A 19,023-nucleotide genomic window follows, 5' to 3' on the forward strand; every position below is an offset into this window, starting at 1 on the left:
TTAACATCTTAAGGAAGCAAGTCCCCTTGGAAGTTCTGTCAATTTCTGTTTATATGGTATGGGATAAAAACATGATTTTCAGTTAAAAGGTGATTTTCAATAAATATATTATTGAAGACTTATTCATGAAAGCCACTTTAAATACAACTTTTAATGGGGCACCTGGGTGGTTCAGTCAGTTGAGCATCTGACTTCAGCTTAGGTGGTAAGCCCCACATCAAGCCCCACATGGGGCTCGCTGGCCTCAGTGCAGAACCCACTTCAGATCCTCTGTCCCCCTCTCTTGGCCCCTCCCATGCTTGTCCTCTCTCTCTCTCAACAATAAATAAACATTAAAAAATAAATATATCTTGGGGCGCCTGGATGGCTCAGTCAGTTGAGCATCCGACTTTGGCTCAGGTCATGATCTCTCAGTGTGTGAGTTCGAGCCCCGCGTCGGGCTCTGTGCTGACAGCTCAGAGCCTGGAGCCTGCTTCAGATTCTGTGTCTCCCTCTCTCTCTGCCCCTTCCCTGCTCATGCTCTATCTCAAAAATAAATTAAAAAAAAAAAAACATTTAAAAAAAATAAATAAATATAACTATTAACAATAAATTCTGTGTTCTTTTTCCCACTTAGCAAATTAAGCATGCTACTTAGTTTACTGTGATTGATCATGTTAAAGCATTTATGAACAAATAATAACTATTACGCAAGTAAAATATAAAAAATGTCATGTATCCTTTTTCATACAGGCCCCCAATCCCTTATTCAAAACCTTCAGGGCCAGAACTGTTTTGGAATTCACAAGTGTTTGGATCTTAATAGGATAGTAAGGTACGTATATCACATACTATGTAACATCTTGAGCAGGAGCAGAATACATGAAAAGTCACATTAGGTTGGAGAAAATGTGTAAATAGCCTTGTTATTTCTGGTAAATTTGGCAGATACATAATAGAGGAAGAAACTTCATTACAAAAGCTTTTGGAATTTAGACTTGCAGAAAAGGCATTGTGGATCATACGTAAAAATGGCTAGATTAGCAATACTTGTTTCATTCAATTGCAAAGTTAATTTTTTTTTAATGTTTATTTTTGAGAGAGAGAGAGAATGAGTCGGGGAGGGACAGAGAGAGAGGGAGACACAGAATCCGAAGAATGATCCAGGCTCCAAGCTGTCAGCACAAAGCCCAACATGGGGCTCGAACCCATGGACTGTGAGATCATGCCCTGAGCCACCCAGGTGCCCCCATTCAATTGCAAAGCTTAATTTGTACTTTTCCTCTCAATATACTCCATGTAGTCAAAGACATGTTTATTGAGATACTAAATTGTTGCAATATATTAACATTCTTCCATATACTTTCTTTAATATTCCACTAACATAGGACTAAAAATAAGAGATATAAAACTGTATATTGGCAAAATCACTATGGCAGCTGGTGGCACTCAATGGAGTCTTAAACGTGCCATAAGACTGAATCATGGACCTAATTTGATCTCCACTTACCATTGTTTATTCTTCTTTCACTGTACAGAGCATCTCAGATTGTTTCATGTGAGGAGGAACACACATTTAAAAGTCATTTCAGAAAGGAAGAAAAGCAGGGCACCTGGGTGGCTCTGTTGGTTAAGCAGCTGACTTCGACTCAAATCATGATCTAGCCGTTCACAAGTTCGGGCCTGCGTTGAGCTCTGTGCTGACAGCTTAGAGCCTAGAGCCTGCTTCAGATTGTCAATCTCTCTCTTCCCCTCCCCCACTCTCTCTTTCTCTCTTAAAAATAAATAAATAAGTAAATAAACCTTAAAAAAATTTTTTAAAAAAGAAAAGAAAGGTCAACCTTTTTGTCTTTAAAACAGATAGGTGTGTTCAGCTGGCTCAGTGATAGAGTATGTGATTCTTTTTTTTTTTTTTTTTTTTTTACGTTTATTTATTTTTGAGAGAAGGAGAGAGACAGAGCATGAGTGGGGGAGGGACAGAGAAAGAGGGAGACACAGAATCGGAAGCAGGCTCCAGGCTCTGAGCGCTCAGCTCAGAGCCTGACACGGGGCTTGAACTCACAGACTGTGAGATCATGACCTGAGCCGAAGTCGGATGCTTAACCGACGGAGCCACCCAGGCACCCCAGAGTATGTGATTCTTGATCTCAGGGTTGAGAGTTCAAGCCCCTTGTTGGCCATGGAGCCTACTTAAAAACAAAAAAACAAACAAAAAAACCCCACCCAAACCAAAACAAAAAAACCCATGGGTCTCTAGGAGACTTCTCAGAACTCCTCAGACCTTGAGAACTTCAAGTTGGAGAAGCAGAAATAAATTAGCATTTTACCTATAAATTATTAGTAATAATTTATTAAATTATTAGTAATAACTGTTTCCCAGAAAATACACCTTTGGATCTATTTATTACTGCTAAACATTTATTCTTTGCCTGTTCTCCCCAACATCAAAGATAACGTTCCCAGCTGCTTGGCTTCAGCAACATCAACCGCCTCCCCAGAAAGACATTTCACTAGATGTTTCTCTTAGAGCTATATTGTTTATTGTATAGTTCTAGTTAATGTTTTCCTCCAGTATTATGTTTGAAGCATCAAACTGATCTGAGGGGCCGTTACAAACTCCAATCTTTCTTCTTGAGTCTCTCTCCATTCTTCCTCTGTTCAACAACCATGAATGGATATATATATCCAAGATGAAAGAAGAATATCAGCTCTTAAGAAGCTTAAATTAAAAATGGGGCACCTGAGTGGCTCAGTCAGTTGAACATCTGACTTTGGCTCAGGTCATGATCTCACAGTTCGTGAGTTTCAGCCCCACATCAGGCTGTCTCCTGTCAGCACCGAGCCCACTTTGGATCCGCTGCCCCTGCCTCCTCTGCTCTCTCTCTCTCTCTCTCTCAAAAATAAATAAACATTAAAAACTTATTAAAAATCCCTGGATATTCATGTTACCACAAATAAGATATGAAACAGATCTAACTGCTGTAACTATTGGAAAAGGAAATAGATGCACTTATTAACAGATAGTGTTAGCACACCTAAAAAAAAAAAAATCAACTGGAAAATTTAAAAAATCAATGAGATTGCAATAAACCAGGCAGAGTAATAAATAAAGACACATAAATCAACACACATGTACACACAAAATCTCTATAACCCAAACAAGTATATTGAAAGGTTTCTGTCACAGTAGAATCATAAAAACATAAAATGTCTGGGATTAATTTGTTGGGAAATGCAGGCCACCTACATGAAGATAAGTTTCTGGAAAGAGTTACAATTAAATTTGCATAAATAAAAATGCTTATCATGTTGCAGGATGGGAAGGCCAATTGTTAAATCCCAAATCATCACTAGGCTCAATGCAATAGTAAACAGGATTACAGCAGGGCCTTTTGGAATACTGGCCCTCACACTTTACTCTGTATTTCCTTCTTTCTCAAAATGTAGGAGAAGGAACTGACTGTAGTTTTTCATAAGAACAATCAATATGGAATCAAATTCCTCTCAAGGAGAAATATTCCCAGAAACTATTACTTCAAAAACATTCTTTGTTTTTTTGTCAATAAATTTAGACTTCAGGGGTGCCTGGGTGGCTCAGTCAGTTAAGCGTCCAACTTCAGTTCAGGGCACGATCTCACCATTTGTGGGTTTGAGCCCCACCTCGGGCTCTGCGCTGACCGCTCAGAGCCTGGAGCTGCTTCAGATTCTGTGTCTCCCTTTCTCTCTTCCCCTCCCCTGCTCACACTCTGTCTCTCAAAAATAAATAAATATTTTAAAATTAAAAAAAAAATTTAGACTTCAAAGCCATCCATAGCATACAGTTATAGCCACAGAACTTTTTTATGGTGGTGGTAGAAGACTCATTTTATGGTTCAGCAAGTTGGCACAAGTTTTTTAGGTAGAGGTGTGTGCTTCATTTCAAACACTTATGTCGCCTTCTATAAACAGGGACATGAGGGGAAGACTACCCATATCTGCATGTGTAATTTGATGAAGCTACCACCTCCCCTGGGTCCCACTCTGCATTTTTACATCATACCCTTGGATATCTGAAATGTCTTGCTGCCTTCTCTGCAGCCCCTTGCCTGTGCCTTGGAGATTGCTGCTGAGGTGACTTGGCCCTTCTTGCTGATTGCGGTGGATCTCTGCTCTTTGTGGGTTGTCCACCTCCAGAGGATTGGCTCTAAATCAGGTGAGTAAGGGTCAGCCTGAGCCTGCAGAATTTGGTTACCTGTGATGGCTACTTCTAGGAGTCCCTAAATAGTAGCTCAGCGTGACTAAGCAAGAGACTTGAAAGCAGAAGCTAGTTTTGGGAGCAAGAAAGGGTTGTAGTGTAAGAAGTTTGGTTTGGTTTGGTTTAGTTTGGTTTGGTTTGATTTCCCCCAAGTGACAGAATATGTCACCATTCATTATCTGATATTGCATGAAATCCAGAGGCAGAGGGCTTCCAGGGATGGTTCCTGGGCTCGACTATCACCCTTAGCCAGGTACTGTCCATCTTTTCTTAGTGTATTGCCTCCCTTAGTGTATTGCCTTGGTTATTCCTAAAGCTTGTGTCCTCATGGTCTTAAAGTGGTTGTCACAGTTCCACACATTACATGAAGCCATGCAACATTCGGCTGAAGATATTGGCATCATGGAGTGTATTTGTTTCCTGTACCACTGTAACAAATTACCACATGCTTTGTGACCTAAAACAACACAAATTTCTCATCTCACAGCTCTGGAGGTCAGAAGGTCAAATGGGTTAATGGGCTAAAATCAAGATGTTGGCAGAGCTGCATTCCTTCTAGAGGAGATTCTCTAGGGGAGAATCCATTTCCTTGTCCTTTCCAGCTTCTAGAGACTGCCTGCATTCCTTGGCCCATGGTCTCTTCCTCCAACACTAAAGTCAGCAGCATGCCATTTTCAAGTCTCCCTCTGACTCTGACCTCTGCTTCAATAATCACATTGCTTTCTTGGACTCTCCTTCTCCTGCCTCCTCTTAAGCAAGGATGATTGTGATGACATTGGGCCCACTACAAGTAATCCAGGATGATCTCCCCATCTCAAGATCCTTAACTTAATTACATTTGTGAAGTCCCTTTTGCCCTGTAAAATAACACATTCACAGTTTCCAGGCATTAGGATGTGCGCATTTGGGGGAGCCATTACTCTTCGTAGCACAGAGAAGGGATAAAATCTTTCCCCAGAAATCCTTTTTCTCATAGACTTCCTCAAACCCCATTGGCCAGGATTGACACTTGTGTCTGTATCCTCCTGTCTGTGAGAAAAGCTGTTAAAGAGAGTGGCTGACGTTTTGGCATCTGTAGAGGGAGATGGGCTCTCGACAATGAGGAGGGTGACACAGCAATGGAGGTTGTCAAAAAAGTATTTTTAGGTGAGGCCCCTCAGCCACTTAGGCCTCTCAAGTTGAGTTATAAGGCCACGTGCCAAATCTGAGAGCAGCTGATACTGGAATTTTCTGGGCTTGCTACTAGAAGCAGAGATCTAGAACTGAATGAAATTTCAACATCCAGGGTACAGCAAGGAGATGGGGATCCTGGAAGAGGATTTGATGGTTGTGCTGGAAAGGAAAGGTGGTATTCCATGGAGTATTAGAGGAGCAGGATCTCTTCCTTGGGTCTAGGAGGGAAGCCAGCATTTCAAAAGATTCTTATAAAGGGGGAGGGAGGGGAAGGTCTTCAGAATTAACGTGTGGGAACTTCCTCTTCATCTTTTCCCCAAGAACACACCAGATACCCTTTTGGGCAGCTATGAGTGAGGTTTCCTCCCGATCCCAACTTTTAAAGGTATTTTAGTTGAAGTTTGTGAGATGTAGATGATCCATGGAGTGTGAACATTCCACCAGGTTAGGGTATGTCTTTTTTAATCCTTCCTGTATCCTGACTATGCCCCTAGAAGTGTGAAGATGCACACTACTCTTTATGATACCTTTCTTAAAGTTAATAGTAGAATGCCATTTGTGAAATATTGGTGAGTTAGTATAAAGCTCTCTGATTTGTTTGAAGTGATGGCATTTGGATTATGCAGGGGAAAAATTTGATGACCTATTCTTCAGTTCTCCCCATGAATACTATAAAATTATGCATATATTGATCCCCATGATACTAAAAGATAAGTGATCTTTGCATGACACCTCAAATTTGATGGTTCTCTAATTCATATAGGATGTAAGAAGATAGATATGGTATTGTTATAACCTTTACATTTTATTGTTTGTGGCAGTCATCCCTATGAGACATTTTCCATCATGCCTAGACCGAGTCCCATTAAATGGTGTTTCTATGGCAAATCAAGGAGATATGTAGAACACAACTGCTTATAACTGCTTATCCATGATTGTAGTGAACCACAAGTACAAAGTCTTATTACATGCAGTTACCTGTTTATGGGTCAAATATACCTTGTGTATTCTGCCTCCTTTGTGATTTCTGATGTCAAATAAAATGGAATTTTAACTAATAGCTTTTCCATATTGATTACATTCAATAAGTTTCTCAAATCTATATGAATTTCCCAGTGTCAAATAAGGTAATAAGATGATAACCATAGTTGAAAGCCTGCCAACATTGACTCCATTCACAGTGTTCTGTAGTATGAGTCCTCTTGTGTTGAATATAGTAGGAACACCTCCTGAAGGCTCTTGCATGCTGATTACATATATAGGGGTTTTTCCCAGTATGAGTTCTCTGATGTAGCAACATGAGTACTGAGCCATGTTTATTAATTAATTTTTTATTTTTTAAAAACATTTATTTATTTTTGAGAGACAGAGAGCACAAACAAGTAGGGGAGGTGCAGAGAGAGAGGGGGCAGAAGATCTAAAATGGGCTCCGTGCTGACCCCAGAGAGCCCCATGCGGGGCTCGAACCCATGAACCATGAGATCATGACCTGAGCCGAAGTCAGAAGCTCAACTGACTGAGTCACCAAGGTGCCCCATTGCTGAGTTATGCTTAAAGCCTTTTGCACAATGAGTACATCCATAGGATTCTCTTCAGTGTACATTCTGTGATGTCAAGTAAGGAAGGAGAAAAGCATGAAACTTTCCTTGAATAATTGCATTGTAGTGTTTCCCTTCTTTATAAATTCTTAGGTGTAGTGTGAAACAGTCCCTCTTTGAAAAATTATTTCCTGGGGCACCTGGGTGGCTCAGTTGGTAAGCATCCGACTTCAGCTCAGGTCACAATCTCATGGTTTGTGGGTTCGAGTCCTGCATCGGGCTCTGTGCTGACAGCTCAGATCCTGGAGCCTGCTTCAGATTCTGTGTCTCCCTCTCTCTGCTCCTCCCCAACTCACACTCTGTCTCTCTCTCAAAAATAAATAAACATTAAAAAATTTAAAAAAAAATAAAGAAAAATTATTTCCTGAATTCACTGCAAATATAATGTTTCTCTTAAGTATAAATTCTTTCATACTGAGTAAGGAATAATTTGTGTTTTATACATTTATATGGTTTTTATCTTCTATGAGTTCTGAAACCAATGAAAGGCAATACTTATCAGTGAAGACTCTCCCACACTCAACACATTTGTAAAATTTGTCCCCTGAGTGGATTTTCTCAAAGTTAAAAGGGTTGAGCTCTGTTCAAACTTCTCTACATTCATTACATTTATATGATTTTTCTTAAGTATGACCTCTCTGATGTCATTGCATAGTGGAAGAACGATTGCATTCTAATTAACTTTTCCCCCAAATTCACTATTCTTACAGCCTCTGTCCTGAATCATTGTTTCCTGATATGTTCCACCCATCTTCCTTGGTTTTCCTGCTGCTTCCTTAAGTGGGCTTATATTCCTGGTCTTTGACAAATATGGAAGGATACAGTTCATCTCTTGTGAATCTTTCTATTTTCAGGACAGCATATGCTTCTACGAGAAATATTCTGCTCTCTGGTTCACTCTTCACTTTTGAGTCTACTTTCCCAATCTGAAAAAGATAGATTTAAGTGCTTAGAGAAAAACTTCTGGAGATAAAATAGTGAGATTAAGTGAAGAAGCACATTGGAAGCATGTGGATTTTTTTTCAAATCTGCCTTTCAAAGAGTGACTGACCTGTGAGAGAGAATGAGCCCAACCACTTGAGGTGGCTGATGGGAAGATAGGTCAATCGTGGCTATTGATCACTCCTCCCTCTCCTTTTCCAGAAGCTCTTTTGGACCCCAATTCTTTGAGGACCTGTCCTGAGCCCTTTTTTTGTCTCCTGCCAGTGTGAGCTCTTTCATTCTCCCATATTCGAACACCATTTTATAAAAATGTTTATTTATTTATTTTGAGAGAGAGGGAGAGAAAGAATCCCAAGCAGGCTCTGTACTGATGAAGAGCTCCACCTCACAAACCGTGATATCATGACCTGAGCTAAAATCAGAGAGTTGGACATTTAACTGACTGAGCCACCCAGGCACCCCTCAAACACTATTTTTAATGTTGATAAATCATACTTCTATAGCTTCATCCCAGATTCTTTTCTGAGCATTGAATACATTCAACGGCCTGTTGGGCATCTCTATTCTACAACCATAGCCTGTCAAAATTGAATACTAATCCCACACCCACCACTTGCTCTTATCCTAGCCTTTCTCTACTAATGGACAACATCACCATTCCAGTTGCTTGTGTGAGCAGCCATGGACCCCTCCACCCTCTATTTTGAATCAGTCACCAACTTTTGAGTCCACCTTAAGTATACATTGAATTGCTCTCCTTTTCATTTCCATAGCCCCCTCCTACTCCGAGTCACTGCACTTGTTAGTTTAACTACTGCAGTAGAGCTCTGTCATCCCATCTTGTTTTTACTTCTGTCCCAACACTCATCCGGCAAAATCTTTCAAAAATATAAACCTGATTTTGTCATTGTTCTACTTGAACTTAATCAATGGTTGCTCTTACCTATTTATATATTTTTCTAGAATATCCACCTCCACTATGATGACAGATACATACAGGCAAATACCATATCTGTTTGTTTATTCTTTTAGTCCCAGCATCTGCACGGGAAAGCCAAGACTATTTATTGGCCAGTTGTTTGAGGTCATTCAGACTCCTCACCACTTCACTCTTGACCAGTATGTGGATGACTTCCAAGTCAAGATCATTAAACTCCAGCTTCTAAATTTCCAAAGTTAGTGACAGAATGTCTGAAGATCTTTCCTACACAGCATAGTATGAATTTCTAATGATATAAATCTAATTTTATCTCTCTCCAGGGTAACCTCAACCCAGGTGACTTCCCATTGCATTCAGAAGGAAGCTCAAACTCCTAATTAGTGTCCACAAGACCTGGAACGTCTGAGCCTCATTGCGTCTGACTCTTGTCCTTCTGCTCTTTTCCCTCACCCATCCATTCTGGCCTCACTGCCTGCCATCAGTTTCTTGATTGCATCAGATTCTTCCCACTTCAGAGCCTTTGCTAGCCCTTCTCCTTTTGCTAAAATGCTCTTCCCCAAGTCATTATATACTGGCTCCTTCTCACACCTGAGAGTTCAGATTAAAGTTGACTTCATCAGAGAGGCTTTCTTGAGCTGTGTGGTGAATTCAGTAATAGTCCCTCAAAGACGTCTATGTACTAATCTGCAGAACCTGAGAACCTGTTACCTCATGTAGCCTAAGGGACTTTGCAGATATGATTAAGTTAAGGATTTTGAGATGGATGGTTTATATTGGGTCATGTGGGTGGGCCCAGTGTAATCACAAGGTCCTCAAAAGTGTAAGAGGAATGCAGGAGAGTCAAAATCAGAAGATTTTTGATGACAGAATCAGAGATTGGAGTGATTTAAGGTCATGAAGCACACAATGTGTCTTCTAGAAGCTGGACAAGGCAAGGAAATGGATTCTCCCCTAGAGTCTCCAGAAGGAATACCATTTTAGACTTCTGACTTCCAGAACTATAAGATAATAAATTTGTATTATTTTAAACCACTAGGTTTGTGGTAATTTGTTACAGCAGCAACAGGAAACTAAGATAGTCCATATGACCTAAGGCACCTTCTCCTTTGTTCCCTCATAATTTCTTGCTCTTTTCACTTGCCATGCTTATCATGATATATGATGATGACTTGTATACAGGGAAGATTCTTCAGAGAATAGTCAGCCCCTGGCCCAACAACTGCCTGGTATGGAGTAGGAAGTGAATAGAGTTGATAAATAAACAGAGGTGATGGACTTAAAAGGAACTATGAAGGAAGAGTCTGGACCCTAGTACCTCATACTTGGATTACTGAAGCAATCTTAATCTTCTATCTTTAGTCTTTGCTCTGTGACGCACCCTGATACCAGAGTAATTTTCCTATGCTCCAGGAACATCATTTTTGACTCTATGGTTCCACTGGTCTTGAACTCTAATCTCTCCAGCATTGTGACCTGGGCTCACTGGGAAGCCTTGGGCTTCCACTTTTCTCCTTACTAAATTATTTGGGTGTTCAACTGAGAGACATAAGAGCTGCGTATAGCCTACAGTCCTTAGGGAAGACTCATCCCAGGGACACTGCAGGCCGCAAGCAATCTTGTTGGGAGGAGGAGAAACATGGAGACACCAGGTCATGAGTGCAGTGTAAACCAAAAACACCAAGGCAGGAATGACTCTAGGCAAGAAAGAAGCCTGGCCTGCAAAGTTCAGGGAACATAGATGATGGAAAACATCCTAAATTGCACCATAAGGATCTGATCAACAAAATCCAGACCATGGGAAACTTTACAGTCCCACAGACCATGTTTCACAACAGATCAAGTAGAAGGAAAATAAATAGATGCTGGTATGGTAGGCAGCTTCCAAGATGGCCTCTGGTGATTCCCCACTCCTGGAATTCACACTTTCCTCTGGTTCCCTCCTTCCACACTGTGCTGGGATTGCTATGTGTGACTCAGAATGTGACAGAAGTGATGGTACATCCCTTCTAAGAGCAGATTATAAAAGACACTGTGGCTTTAGTCTTTATTGTTTCTTTATCTCTTCTCATTCTGGAGGAAGCCAGATGTCATGTTAAGAGGACAGTGAAGTAACCATGTGGAGAGAGGCTCAAGGAGAAACTGAGGCCTCTTGCCAACAACTACATAGATAAACATGTAAATGTACTCTCTATTGCTGTTAGGCTTCATATGACCAATGACCATCGCCCTGAATAATATCTCGATTACAGCCTCATGAGAGACCCTGAGAAAGAACATTCAGTTAAGCTGCTCCTAAATTCTTGACCTACAGAGACTGTGAGGATATCAAATGTTTGTTGTTTTAAGCAAGGAGTCAGCAAACTACAGCCTCCAGGCCTAATCTAGTTAGCTGTCTTTTTTGTTTTGGTTTGGTTTTGGATGGCTCACAGACAGGACAGTTTTTCCATTTTTAAATGGCTAAAAAAATCAAAAGAAGAATTATATTGTATGCCATGTGAAAATGTCAAATTCAAATGTCACTATCCCTAGAGCTTCATGGGAACACAGTCATGTCCATTCATTACTTATTGTCTACAATAAAAGCAGCATTGAGTAGCTGCAACAGAGACCATGTGGCCCACCAAATCTAAAATATTTACTATCGGGGTGCCTGGGTGGCTTGGTCAGTTAAGTGTCTGACTTCTGCTCATGTCATGATCTCACAGTTCCTGGGTTTGAGCCCCGCATCGGGCTCTGGGCTGACAGCTCAGAGCCTGGAGCCTGCTTTGGATTCTGTGTCCCCCTTTCTCTCTGGTCCTCCCCCACTCATGCTCTGTCTCTCTCTGTCTCACAAATAAACATTAAAAAATTAAAATATTTACTATCTGGCTCTTTATAGAAAAAGCTTGCTACTCTTATTCTAAGCCATTATATTTTGGGGTAATTTTTACCCCAAGTGTAAAATTTATATATTATACACACATATATAATATATAAAATAATATATAACTATATATTAGTTATATAGTGTATAACTAATATACACTATATCTCCTTGCCCCTGACTTTGGACTAAGGCACGAGACTTGCCTTGGCAAATAGGAGGTTAGCAGGTATGATGTGAGTAGAGGTATAGAATGTGCTAATGTGGCTGGATTTACCCTTTTGTGCCTCTGCCGTTGTCATGACAAGAACAAGATGATCATTCTGAAGGCCAGCTAAACCCAGCCTAGCTCAGCAAACCCCCAGTTGACCTGTGGGCATATTGTGCCAGAAGAAATGACTTTGTTGGGGTACCTGGGTGGCTCAGTCAGTTCAGCACCCAACTTCAGCTCAGGTCATGATCTCATGGCTTGTGAGTTGAAGCCCTGCGTCGGGCTCTGTGCTGACAGCGCAGAGCCTGGAGCCTGCTTCGGATTCTGTGTTTCCCTTTCTCTCTGCCCCTCCCCTGCTTGCACGCTGTCTCTCTCTCTCAAAAAATAAATAAATAAATAAATAAAGGGGTGCCTGGGTGGCGCAGTCGGTTAAGCGTCCGACTTCAGCCAGGTCACCATCTCGCGGTCCGTGGGTTCGAGCCCCGCGTCGGGCTCTGGGCTGATGGCTCAGAGCCTGGAGCCTGTTTCCGATTCTGTGTCTCCCTCTCTCTCTGCCCCTCCCCGTTCATGATCTGTCTCTCTCTGTCCCAAAAATAAATAAACGTTGAAAAAAAAATTTAAAAAAATAAAAAATAAAAAAAAAATAAAATAAATAAACATTAAAAACAAAAATGAAATGAAATGTTGTTTTAAGCCACTGAATTTTAAGGGCGACTTCTTGCACAGTTTTCTTATGGTAATAACTGACCGATACATATTCTCAGTTATCAGTGGCTTTTGGTCAAAACAGAAATGGTCATTGTTTTTAATCTTGATATAAGGTTAAAAAAATTCTATATGGTATGATCTTAACTAGGACAAAAGAAAAAAGCACAAGGAGAAGAAAACAACTAATGAAAGTAAGTATGCTAAAATCTTCACAGAGACCATGTTTCAAATAAGACTTGTTCCATTGTTGCTAGTAATAACTTACTGTAAGCAGTTGTGGAAAACAAGAAAATTTGTTCTGGAATCCAAGAAAGCATGGAAGAACTTTGCTACAAAAAACGTAGCTCCTGCCTTCTTCTGCCAGAGCTTATAGTCTTTGTGAGGATAGCATCACCATCCATGAGTCCCAGCTTGTCTATCTGCCGGCTTCCGTGTTCCTGACCACATCATCCTGGAGGAGGACTGAAAAGGGCCTAACCGCAGTCAGGTACCCACATCCGCACCAATACACCAGAGGCAGAGCATAAGCCACCTGCCAGACAGCAACCACCTGTGATGTGCTGTAGGTGGGCAGCATTGCCTGAAGAGGTAGATGTGAGGACAATTAGAGTCCCCGCAGTCCTCCCCAGGGAGTCCCTTGGGCAATTCCCTTCCTATTTTTCTCTTTTTACTAAACATTTGAAAATTATTTTTGAAAAGTTTTTTAAATGTTTATTTATTCTTGAGAGAGGGAGACAGCGGAAGTGGGAAAGGGGCAGAGAGAGAGGGGGAGACAGATCATCTGAAGCAGGTTCCAGGCTTTGAGTTGTCAGCACAGAGCCCAATGAGGGGCTCGAACCCACGAACCACGGGATCATGATCTGAGCCGAAGTCAGATACTTAACCGACTGAGCCACCCAGGCACCCCCTGAACATTATTTTTAATGTTAATTTAATATTAAACTATTTCTAACTGATAAGGTCTTTAAATTTTTTAAATCCTGTAATCCATTTATATGATGCCAAAGTATACTCAGAGAAGTCTACCTTCCATCGCTGTCCTTTCTTTTCTTTTTTTAAAGCTTTTTAATCTATGTAAGTAATCTCTACACCCAACATGAGGCTCAAACTCATGACCCCTAGATCAAGAATGGCATGCTTCTCCAGCTGGGCCAGCCAGGTGCCCCCATCCCTGTCCTTTCAACTTCGATTCTTCTACCACCTGTAAATAAATCCTTTTTCATTAGTTTTGGTTTATTCTTCCTTTGTTCTTTAAATGTATATGAATACACACACACACACACACACACACACACACACACAGAAACATAGACATACATGTATATCACCCATATATATGCCTCCTTCCTAATCCCACAAGGAAGTCTTGCAAGTCACTAGCAAATGTGAGGACATGTAAGTGTCCTTTAGGGAAGGGTAGCAAAATATTGGGATCAACAATTCAATTGATGGTTTTTCAGTCATTGAAATCATTAAGCATCTAGTATGTGCCAGGTATGGGTAATGACCTAAAGAGGTAAAGGAATAATCTGGGCAGGTATCTGGTGGAAGGGTGTTCCAGTCAAGAGGTACAGCATGTGTAAAGGCCCTGAGGTGCGAGCATATCGTGCATGTAAGAGCGCCAGGAAGAGGACCTATGTGGCTGGACCTGAGTGAGGCAGAGGAAAAGGAGTGGACAATGAGCTCAGAAAGGCAATAGGAACTAACCTGGTCAGGCCTTTCAGGCTGTGGCATGGGCTTTTACCCTGAAGGAGGTAGAAACCCATAATAGTTTTGAGCAAAGGAGGGAGATGCCACAGGAACTCTGGCTGCTGTGGACAAATAGACCTGAGAACAAGGATAGAAGCAGGAAGGTTGGTGACATGATCACTCTAAGAGATTCTGGCAGCTGGGCAGAAAGTGAAAGCAGGCTGCATTCTGGGTGGATTTGAGCATGATACTGTCAGGACCTGCTGCCCAGTCACACTCAGGATATGAATTAGGAGGGTGCAGACACCAATGAGGTTTCAGCCTGCACCAGGGAAAGAACACAAATGCTGGTGACAATACAGACAAGGCTGTGAGAGGGGCTGGGAATGGGGGAAGCACCAGCATTTGGTTTGGGGCATGTAAGATGTTCATTAGACTTTCAAGTGCAGTGTCAAGGAGGCAGGTGACTGTTTTAGTCTGGAGTTCAGGGAAGAGTCTGGGCTGAGATTATACACTGGGGTCATAGAAAGCAATAGAAGATCCAAAGAAATGAGACGGCTGACTAGAAGAAGAAGCAGAAGGGGGAGTGCTAATTAGCAGAGGAGCCTGATAAATGGCAGAGAATGTAGTGTGGCAGATTGGGACTTTCTTTCCCAAACCTGAGGCACTTTGGCCTTCGTGGGCTTCTTCTTTCATTAAAAAAAAAAAAAAAAAAAAAAAAAAAAATTATATTTGATGACTGCATTGGTATAAAGATTAATGTAGTCCAGATAGGATTTTTCACTTCTAATTTTAAAAGAAATTATACCATTTTTGTGGACCCTCAAAGGTATCTTGGGCCCTGGATACTGTGTTTTCTGTAACTGATGGAGAAGTCTGGGAATTGAAAGAAGATCAGAGGCCACACACACCGAGGGGCTAGAGCCTGATGAAGCTGGGGGGGGGGGGGGGGGGCGCTCAGGGCTCAGATCAGGCATGGCCTTGTAAACTGAGTGAAGGATTTTATTTTTATTTTTTTTTAATTTTTTAAAAAATGTTTGTTTATTTTTGAGACAGAGAGAGACAGAGCATGAATGGGGGAGGGTCAGAGAGAGGGAGACACAGAATCTGAACCGGGCTCCAGGCTCCAAGCTGTCAGCACAGAGCCTGACGCGGGGCTTGAAGTCACGAACCGCGAGATCATGACCTGAGCCGAAGTCGGCCGCTCAACCGACTGAGCCACCCAGGCGCCCCAAGGATTTTATTTTTAAGAGGAATAAGTATACGAACGGAGAAGGCACCAAGGATAGACACTTGGTTTGGCTGCTGCCCAAATTCCCCTTCACGGAGGGTCCTGCTGTTAGCTGTGAGCTCTTTCAGGAGCCAAGGTAATGCTCCTTGCCCAGCAGCCCCGGCCACTCAGCAAATGAGGCCGTGGTCCAAAGGCCTGAATGTTTGCACTTAACATGACACTCCGTTAACTGGCCGTCTCTGTTTGGAGCTCATTGCTGGGTAGCACTGTGGTCTGACAGTGCCTCCTGCGCAATCCGGCTTCCTCCTCCTTTTATTTTTTTTCTTTCTTTTACCAGTGTTATTCCCCAACAAACCATCTGAGGGAGTAAGAATAGGGAAGCCTTGAGAAATTGCTGGAGGGACAAAAAACGGGGAAAAAGAGTCGGCCACCTCACAGACTTTTTGGCGATTAAACAACCTCTTTATATCCCTGTGGTTTCTCACTGCCACAAGCATCTTGTTTTCGCCCAAGCCCAAAGCACGCGTGCACACCAAGACACATTTAGCTTGCAAATGAGTGAGAATGACCGCATCCACTGGGGGCGCTAGCGGACTCCTGGTAGATCTTGGCTAGAGTAGCCCCACGAGAAAAATCATACTGCGCCTGCGTGTAGTCCAGCACTGCGCATGTGTAATGATACACAGAAGGCTTGGAAGTCCCCGCCTATTCCCAGAATTCTACATGAATATTTCACCTCTTTATTATAACTGTTCACAAAGATCAGAACCGTACACGTACCCTGCGACTAAGATGCTCTAGCTAAATGCCCCTGCAGCCCTCCCCCTCTTCAAGTGGGCTTTTTTTTGCTTTGCAATAAAGCTGATTCTGCTATACTTTACTCTGATTCATCCTTGAAATCTTTCTACCCTGAAGTCAAGAATCTGGCACTGGGTAATGGTCAAAGTCTCAGGTGTGGAGAACTCCCCTAGTTTCTGGTATCACTTTTGCACTTTTAACTCCCATCTCAGTGTATGCTGACCCTGAACTGCACCACCTAGGGAAGCCAGACAAAATCAGAGGAAAAGGAGCTTCCATGTAAAAGTTCATACACATTTATGAAATCAATAGATTCCAGCATAAAATGAATAAACAATATTAAGTGATTAGTCCCCCCCCCCAAACTGGGTATTAATGAAGCAACATACAGGAAATGTGCAAATTTGCTAATTATTAAGGACATGCAAGTTAAATCAACGATACACTGCAATTTCTGGATTGGATATTGTGGTAGACAGAATTGTGAGAATGTTATATCATGATTAGTTTGGGTTGTGTGGCAAAGACGAGGGGATTTTGAAGATAGGTTCCAAATTAGTTGACATAGGCTAATCAAAAGGGAGATTATTCTGGGTCGGCCTTAGTCTGAAGTCTTTAAAAGAGTGTTTAGAGACTCTCTCCTGCTGGTTTGGAAGAAGCAAGCTGTTGTGAGCTCTACAAGTGCAAGGAGATGTACTCAGTCACGACCCAAATGAGCTTGAAGCAGAGTCTTACCCAGTCAAGTGTATACATGACACCCTGACTGCAGCCTTTGTAGACCCTTAGACAGAGACCCAGTTAAGCTATGCCAAACTTCTGACTCACAGTGACTATGAGATAATAAATGCATGTTGTTTTCAGCTGCTAAATTTATGGTAGCTTGTTACACAGCAAGAAAAGCAATAGAGATATGAAACGGACCTGGGAACAAGCCCCAGGTGGGGGAAAAAACATTGTGTACCTGGGGCGCTTTCTGGTGTTGCACTGCTTCTTCTACAGAGTAGAACCATGATGCAGCCAGGCTGGGGCCCCGACTTATATATACAAGCTAGACTTCAAACAGGATCCTGGCTCCAAAAAGCACTAAAAGAGCTGGCTGAGTAACCTGCCAATATCGGCCAATCAGGGCCAATCAGAATGACGCATTCCTCCCCCCCCCCCCCGCCCAAATCAGAGTGTTGGGCCAGAGTGGGAACTTGAGAGAACACTCCTAAGTAAGCAGGGCCTTTCCCCTACTATGAGAGGTGAGTTTCACTGCTGTCTGTTAGTGCTGTCTCCTTTCAGCTTGAGCTGTGACCGCAATAAAGCCTTGCTTGTGCCTTTGATTTCTACTCCCACTTTATTTGTATAGTTGCTGGTCCCAAGAACTTGACTCTGGAGACACCTGCTGGTGAGTGTAGGTGAGATGTATGAAGGGAGATTTCATTAATACATGAAACTTTTTTTTTTAAGTTTATTCTTTTTAAAATAATTTTTATGTTTATTTTTGAGATAGAAACAGAACACGAATGGGGGAGGGGCAGGGAGAGAGAGACACAGAATCTGAAACAGGCTCCAGGCTCTGAGCTGTCAGCACAGAGCCTGACACGGGGCTCGAACCCACCAACCGTGAGATCATGACCTGAGATGAAGTCGGACGCTTAACAGACTGAGCCACCCAGGCGCCCCAAAGTTTATTTATTTATTCTGAGAGGGAGAGAGAGAATTCCAAGCAGGCTCTACACTATCACTGAGGAGCCCTACACAGGGCTTGAACTCAGGACTGTCAAATCATGACCTAAGCAAAAGTCAGGAGTCAGATGCTTCACTGACTGAGCCACCCGGGTGCTCCTGTATAAAACTGTTTAAAACGTTCATACGATTCTTTCTGGCATTTACGAATTCCACCTCTATAAGTTCTTTAAAAGGCCTTAGTAGTTAAACAATAGTAAATTCGCATTGAGAGTTTAGTGTGTGTAGAGCACATAGGTATTAGCAATACAGTCCTCACACAGCTCTCTACTCCGATTTTCAGATGACGAAGGTTAGTTTTAGAGAGTTGAGGTCTTTTTACTTAAGTGATGAAGCTAGAAAGCATCTGTGCTAATCTGAGGCACAGGCTGTGCCTGTTTGAATTCACAGCCATTCTTAATCTCATTTGATTATTATCAAAATAAGCCCAATGTTGGATATGTAGATAGTGATAAATCACATATTGCCAAATGTTTATTGTTCAATTTAGGGGCAGGGTACATGGGTGCTCACACAATCTTAAGTTTTCTGACTGTTTGAAAATGTTCTAAATAGAATGTTGAGGAAAAGTAAATCCAATAAATGCAATATTTTCTAAGGTTCATGTATCTTTGGCTGAGGGAGTTACCCCTCATTCCTTTCTAGACACAGTCTCCAAGCCATTGATTTTCCTTGTATTAAAAAAAAAATCCTGGGGGCGCCTGAGTGGCTCAGTCTGTTAAGCGTGGGACTCTTGATTTCGGCTCAGGTCATGATCTCACGGCTTGTGGGTTCAACCCCAACTTTGATCTCTGCACTGACAGCATGGCACCTGCTTGGATTCTCTCGCTCTCGCTCTCTGCCCCTCCCCCAATTGCTCCTGCTCTACCTCTCTCACCATATTCTGGTAAGAATACCTAGGTCTCTACCGCCCCCTACAGGCCATC

General features: G+C 42.0%; 1 long non-coding RNA gene across 1 annotated transcript; it reads left to right on the forward strand.

The window, feature by feature from the left end:
- Positions 1-585: 585 nt before the first annotated feature.
- LOC121023427 (uncharacterized) lies at positions 586-9,490 on the forward strand. Its single transcript, XR_005787382.1, has 3 exons — positions 586-814; positions 4,057-4,171; positions 9,187-9,490. It is a non-coding gene; the product is annotated as an uncharacterized LOC121023427 (long non-coding RNA).
- Positions 9,491-19,023: the final 9,533 nt, after the last annotated feature.

This window comes from Herpailurus yagouaroundi, unplaced genomic scaffold, assembly GCF_014898765.1.
Source record: "Herpailurus yagouaroundi ecotype Mexico unplaced genomic scaffold, PumYag 557, whole genome shotgun sequence".
NCBI classification, from domain to species: domain Eukaryota; kingdom Metazoa; phylum Chordata; class Mammalia; order Carnivora; family Felidae; genus Herpailurus; species Herpailurus yagouaroundi.